This window comes from Podarcis cretensis (assembly GCF_951804945.1).
Source record: "Podarcis cretensis genome assembly, chromosome: 6".
NCBI lineage: Eukaryota > Metazoa > Chordata > Lepidosauria > Squamata > Lacertidae > Podarcis > Podarcis cretensis.
The window spans coordinates 24,046,850-24,053,107 of record NC_137175.1 but is presented as its reverse complement, the minus strand read 5'-3'; positions in this window follow the sequence as shown (position 1 = coordinate 24,053,107).

The window sequence follows — 6,258 nt, the reverse complement described above, 5'->3', positions numbered from 1 at the left end:
CATAACAAGGCAAGTAACAAGGAACAGACTGTCAAAAGTAACAATGGGCTATAAAATTACAAAGTGAAATCTGTTTACGAGACCTTACAGAATATTAGACAAAGTATTCTGCTGAGTTTAACCGAACAATGATCAGATAAAAACTGTTATGATGATAACAGGCGCCTTGTTCTTCCTTTAAGAAAATTAACATTTTCTCACTATACAGGATAAATTAAAGTACGGTAGTCGTTATTTCACTTTCCATCTTCTAGCCTGCCTTTATTAGTTGCCATTGCATTTTCCACTAAATCGACCAAGAGAAAATGACTTAATAGCCTTATGTAGTTTTTGGTTTTTGTATGAGTCATCAAAAAACCTCTATACACCTAAAACCTGAACTGTCACCAAATTAAATAAATCTCTTATAGCCTGATCCTATGCATGTTTACTCAGAAGCAAATCCAATTGTGTCCCCTGTATTTACTCCTAATGAAATTTGCACAGGATTTTACAGTTAATTAAGTCAGATGAGTTTCAACCTATGAGCAAATTTGCTTAGATTTGAATACGAATTGTTCTGAATAGATAAGAGTATTTTAGTTTATGAATGCCACAGTATCTTAAAAGAGGTGTTCATTCTGGGACAAAAGGAGGAATGCCTCTTCTAGAATGACATCTGCCATGGTAAGGATTTTATTTCACATTATTGAACGAGGTCAGCATTTTAGTCAACCAGAAGGTTTGAGTTTATGAATCAAAATTGATGAACGGTGCAGCTAGCCTGATTAAAAAATACCCACTCTGATTGAGCAAAGATGATCTGCACACAGATTCCCCTCAGTGGCGTCCTGGGCATGCAAAAAGGTTGTGTGTAGGATTAAGCACACACAAACATCTGGGGCTACAGAACTCCTTGCTTCATTCTGCCCCCATTCCTAGCACAAAACATGCATTGTTAGAGCTAATCACTTCTTTGGCATTGAGCACTCAGGTTCATATTCCCCATTTCTTGTCATGGTTGTTTACCATTTACAAGCATGTGCATGAAGATTCTAACCTAACAGATTGGTGCATTGCACATGGATTTGCTGCCCCAAACCACTAGACTAGGGCTGCGTTCACACAATTAAAGCACATTCAAACCACACACACCCCTCAAAGAATTATGGGCACTGTAGTTTACCCCTCACAGAGTTACGACTCTCATCAAGCCTTAACAAACCTCAGTGCCCAGAATTCTTTGAGAAGGGGCAGGAATGTTTCTTTAAAGCTATAATGTGTACAGTGGTACCTCAGGTTACATACGCTTCAGGTTACAGACTCCACTAACCCAGAAATAGTGCTTCAGGTTAAGAACTTTGCTTCAGGATGAGAACAGAAATAATGCTCCGGCGGTGCGGCAGCAGCAGGAGGCCCCATTAGCTAAAGTGGTGCTTCAGGTTAAGAACAGTTTCAGGTTAAGTACGGACCTCCAGAACAAATTAAGTACTTAACCCAAGGTACCACTGTACACAACTTAAGGCTGCAGTTCTATATATACCTATCCTTCTCATGGAGTAAGTCCCACTGCACTCAATGTAGACATTGCTCTGTCATCCACAGATATACTGCCTGCTAGTAGAAGCTAAGTAATCAGAGTACTGTATTTATTTCAGAATGTGGAAATAGTTATGTTAGTACGTGATTATGTCAATGAAATAGGAGGTTTGAAGGGAGGCCCTAAATTCACAAGTGAATAACCCTTAACAAACAGCCTTTGTGAACTGTTTCAGATGTGTGGATAGGATAGTATTGTGCAGACACAAAGTACTTGCAAGGAAGCATCTGCTATGTATTTTCTGTTGTTCCTTGTTGTTTCTTCTTCCTTGAACCTCCCATTGTGAGCAGCCCTTTTTAATTTCCCAATGAACTATTGTCAACATTAACTCCGGCTCACCCCTTTGTTATAATTAGTTATTACTTGTTTACTGGCAACAAATTGCACAGCGCAACACAAACACAAATAGGCTTCTTCTAAAGGGCAGCGTTCACAGCATGAAAGATGGAAAAGGTAGTTTAATGGAAATAAAGAGGGAAGACCAGGAAGGGAGATGACGACCTTTTCTACACAATCAGCCTTTTGTACAGTAAGTATGCATTACTTACAGATTTGGATAGACACTACCCGCTCAGCTTCCCTTGCGGTTGTGCTTCTGGGGAAATGGCATTTTCCAAGCACTCGCACTACAGTATTTTGTACTTTGGAAGACTTTATACCTCACCCATCACTTTCCATTGTGCTTGTCATGGATTTTTGTTTGTTGATAAGGGCACCTACTATAGAAGCTCCCTGTGAATTTATGACTAGCAACTGCATTCCCTGCCATTTTGTGAACTTGTTTCCTTGTTGCCTTTAATTCTGAAATTTCTTAGTTGCTATGCATTGGTATTTTGTGCAACCTCACTACAAACCTCCTGCAATCCCACCTGTACACATGTGCAGGAACACTGATTGTCAAAGAGTAGCCCTGCTATTTGAGGATCACCTTTTACCCTTTTCTTTTATGATTTAGGGGAGTTTGTGTGTCTCCCCTCCAGGGGTGGCCCAGCCCATTTCGCCATCTGAGGTGAGACAGGAATGCACCACTCCTTAGCTCCCCTCGCCATGCTGAGCTAAAACTCAGCAAGAGTGGGGCATTCCACAAGCCTTTGCAGCTCGTCTTCTCTGCCCCAGAGATGGGGAAGACAAATGGCAACACCATGTGCCGGAACACCTCCCTCTCACCAAAACTCAGCCATGGAGCAGGATGTCTTCTGGTGGCAGTGGAAGCCGTGGGGTGCTGCCTCTTGCCCTTCTGCTGCCTAATACACCAAAGAAAATCCCCTGTGTTGCAAAACAGAACTCTCTAAACAATAAGAAGCAACACATCGGCTAATAAATACTAACAAAATCTTTATAACATTATACTGTTTCAAAAATTCATAAACAGACGTATAAAAAGTGCATAGAGTCACAAATAATAGGTAACAAATAAATGTTCCATAAACAAGAATAGTAGGCGTGGTAAGTCACTGTCCAAGATGAAGGCAAAAAGCCTTTCCACAGTCAATATCCTAGATAGGTGCTCCGAACGTAGCAGTAGGGTACTCCGAGCACAGCTGCAAACAGAACAGTTCTTCCAGGATAATGAACTGTTTCAATGATAATTCTTCATCGGCTGGCAATGATATGAAATACAATACATTACATTCAAATGCAATACAGAGATTGAAATGACAGGCCTGCATATGAACAACCAATAATAAATACATTCCAAATTAATTGTCCCCAAAGGTACATCAAATAGCCATGGATCAGCAATCACTTAAAAGTGTAGCATTATAAAGGCTATCCACGGGTGCAATGAATCGCATATAATTTCAGTAAATTTAAAGCTACAGTACCCAAAATCTAGCGAACAGAACACAAACAGTAGCCATCTTTTCAAAGAACTTAAATAAAACAATTGAAATCTAATTCAGTATTCAAACCCCCTGGGTGCAGAGATTAAAAATGGGTAAGTAAGTCTGGTTTCTTGTTGGTGCAGTAATTTGACATGATCATTCCTCATCCCAAATTTTCTCTGATTAACCCATAGGACTGTGTAAAGTAGGTCTGTGTCTGCATGATGATGTTTTACAAAGTGCTCAACTAAAGGTGTCTCCTGGTGGCAGCAGAAGCAATGGGGGTAGACAGGGTGCTGCCTCTTGCCCATCCGCTGCCTAAGACTGCTTCTGTAGAGACTGAAATGGTTAAATCACTTAGTTAACTTGTCTTGAAAAGAAACTGCTAGGCAGAAAGGAAACAAGGCTTGTACTGCGTTTGAATCCTTTGTGGTGGCTTCTGCATTGGGGTTGCCACCTTGCACGCAATAACTGCATGTTGATTCATACCTTGTTATTACTGACCCCCACTAAGGAAACCTAGATATTTCCCTATACCTCATGGTTCCCCCCATTCTTCTCCTGAAGTTCATATCTACAGGAACAGTCCTAGCCCAGAACACTTTGCTCTCCATGGGCCTTGGAAAAAACAGACAAACATGCACACCCTTTGGCAATCTTTTCATGCACAGAGAAGAGTATTTGCAGCCCCCTGCCATACCTGGTTCATGTGTTTGAATGCAGAAATCCCCAGCTTCAATCTCTGATGCTTAGACGTAGGGCTAGGGAAAAACTTTTATCTGAATCCTTGGAGAGACACTGCCAATCAGTAGAGATAATACTGAGCTTGATGGACCAATGGCCTGGCTTTGTATAAGGCAACTTCTTATGTTCCTAAAATGGTTGGATCAACAGCAGGCACAAAGAATTCAGAAGGCACTAGTAGTGGAATCTGTTTATACTCCTCTAGAACAACCCCAAGCGACATGCGGCTAATAATGTGTTAACAAAGTATTTATACACAATTCATAAACAGAAAATATATGAGAGTCACAAATAATAGGAGTCAAATAAATGTTCAATGAACAAAAATAGAAGGCGTAGTCGGTCAGTATCAAGGAACACTGAGATGGAGGCAAAATGCCTTTCAACATTCAAAATCCGGCAAATATGCGGTGAGAGGTGCGCCAAACATAGAACAGTTTTTCCGGATAACGAACTGTTTCAATAATGATTCTTCATCATCTGACAATAACAGAAATTGAAATACATTAAATTCAAATACAATACAGAAATTGAAATGACAGACCTGTATATATACAAACAATAATAAATAATAAATACATACCAAATAAATTGTCCCTACAGGTACATCAACTAGCAATGGATCAGCAATCACTTGAAAGTGTAATAAGCTGATAATGTAGGCATAACCCTAATAGCATTATAAAGGCTACCCACAGGTGCACTGAATCACATACAATTTCAGGAAATTTAAAGGTACAGTATCCAAAATCTAGCACAGAGAATACAAACAGTAGCCATCTTGTCAGAAAACTTAAATAAAACAATTGAAGTCTAATTCAGTGTTCAATGCCCCCCCGGGTGTAGGGATTTAAATAGGTAAATCAATCTAGTTTCTTGTTGGTGTAGTAATTTGACGTAATCTCTCCTCATCCCAAATTCTCTCTGATTAACCCAAAGGACCGTGTAAAATAGGTCTGTATCCGTATGATGGTGTTTCACAAAGTGCTTAACTAGAAGTGCTTCCATGATTTGATTCCTAATGCAGGATTGATGCTCTTCTATAGAGACACTGACCGCTCGTGCGGTCGATCCAATGTAAAGCAGATTGCAAGGGCATTTTATAATTAGGTATACACCTCTAGAGCAGATTACATCCCCATGCAAGAGTCGCTGATGGGTAGTCTCACCTCCGTCACAGCCTGCCTCAGGCAAGTTACTCTCTCAGGGTTGTTTCACGCTGCATGGAGCAGAATTTTTTTTTAAAGACATCTGCCTGGGATTTTAGGAAAGGGAAATGATGTACACTGGACTCGACATCTGGAATCTTCTGTACTTTCTGTATCTGCTATTTATCTTCTTTTGCTAAAACCTGCTGTGGGTTGGCTGCAACCTCCACAGGCTGACTGAAAATTGCAGCCACCTATCAGCAGCTATCAATCATATGCTGTGTAGAGTTGCCACTTCCTACTCAAGTGCTAAATTTCCCCATCATTGCAAGTCGATGATGAGGAACCATCACACCTCTGGAATTTCCCTCTGTCCCACAGCCTGGCACATCAGGAAACATGGTCTCTCAGCCTTTCCCTCTCTGGAAAATGAGTACCTATAGGGTTGTTGTTAGAGGTGGAATTCTTAGGAGGGCCTTGTGGGTTGTTTTGAGGCACCTCACACACTTTGAGGTCCAATTGCAGATCCTTGTGGTGACGGGTCATCACTCAGCATTAAGCACTCAGGCCAACAAGTGACAAAAATCTGAGGTGCTCTGTGGTTATATCCACACTACACATTTAAAACACATGTTTTCCCCATCCCAAAGAATCCTGGGAACTGTTGTTTGTTAAGGGTGCCAGAAATTGTAGCTTTGTGAGAGTTGAAGTACAGTTCCCAGGATTCTTTGCGGGAAGCCATGCGCTTTAAATGTATGGCGTGCATGAGTGGAATATAACCTTTCAGTTAAAAAAAAAAAATTAAAACATTAGCTCAAGTTTCTGTTAACTGCAGCACGGCTTGTAATCATGCAACATTGGAAAACAGAAAAGGAGATTCCTCTGCACAACCGGATCAATAATGTTTGGGAAGTGTTCAACTTGGAGACACAGAAAGCAGTGAGAGAGGGTTAGAATCATA